The sequence below is a fragment of the Octodon degus genome, unplaced genomic scaffold, assembly GCF_000260255.1.
Source record: "Octodon degus isolate 3935 unplaced genomic scaffold, OctDeg1.0 scaffold00104, whole genome shotgun sequence".
In the NCBI taxonomy this organism is placed as follows: Eukaryota; Metazoa; Chordata; class Mammalia; order Rodentia; family Octodontidae; genus Octodon; species Octodon degus.
Genome location: NW_004524680.1, coordinates 4,979,468 through 4,980,545, shown reverse-complemented (window position 1 = coordinate 4,980,545; position 1,078 = coordinate 4,979,468). Strand labels below are relative to the sequence as shown.

Genomic DNA, 1,078 nt, shown 5'->3' with positions numbered 1-1,078 from the left:
TCCCTGAAGAGCTAAAGCCGTGGCTTGTTGATGACTGGGATCTGATTACCAGACAGAAACAGCTTTTCTATCTTCCTGCCAAGAAGAATGTGGACTCCATTCTAGAGGACTATGCAAATTATAAGAAATCCCGAGGAAACACAGATAATAAGGAGTATGCAGTTAATGAGGTTGTAGCAGGGATGAAAGAATACTTCAATGTGATGCTGGGCACTCAGCTTCTCTACAGATTTGAGTGACCACGGTACGCTGAGATCCTTGCTGTTCACCCTGATGCATCCATGTCCCACGTGTATGGAGCACCACATCTACTGAGATTATTTGTCCGAATTGGAGCAATGTTGGCCTATACACCTCTGGACGAGAAGAGCCTTGCTTTATTACTGAATTATCTTCATGATTTCCTCAAGTATCTGGCAAAGAATTCGGCAACTTTGTTTAGTGCCAGTGATTACGAAGTGGCCCCTCCTGAGTACCATCAGAAAGCAGTGTGAGGCGCACTCACCGGTGTTTGGATCTCTGTTGACATGTTTTTGTTCTAGTCTTTCTCTTGTACAAATGATGTACTTTGAATATGTTAGTGTATAAGAGTTGTTTGTTTTGTTTGATTTTAAACAGAAAATAAAAGGGGTTACATTTCCTTTTTCCTTTTTTTTTTCATTTCAAAGTTGCTACCACTGTATTCAGTGATGGACAACAGAGAGACATGGTGGAGTGTTTTATTGCCTAGTTGACAAAGCTGCTTTTGAATGCTGGTGGTTCTATTCCTTTGACACTATGCACTTTTATAATATGTATTAATACAGCTATATGACAAAATGCTGGGCTGGTGAGATGGCTCAGTGGTCTAAAGCACTTACTTAGAACAAGCTTGGCAAAGCACAGGGAACGCGGTTCGATCCCCCAGCACCACATGCCAGCCAGCTCCGCCCCCTGGTGGGCTGAGCTGGCCACACACACACACACACACACACACACACACACACACAATAAATAAATGTTTAAAAAAAAAGCTCTGATTCCTAGTGCCAAAGGTCCAATTCAGTGTATATAACTGAACATACACATCCATTTGTGT

At 42.2% G+C, this 1,078-nt stretch overlaps 1 pseudogene; it reads left to right on the top strand.

The window, feature by feature from the left end:
* Positions 1–239, top strand: part of LOC101589317 — a 49,053-nt pseudogene extending 48,814 nt beyond the window's left edge.
* The last annotated feature ends 839 nt before the right edge of the window (positions 240–1,078 follow it).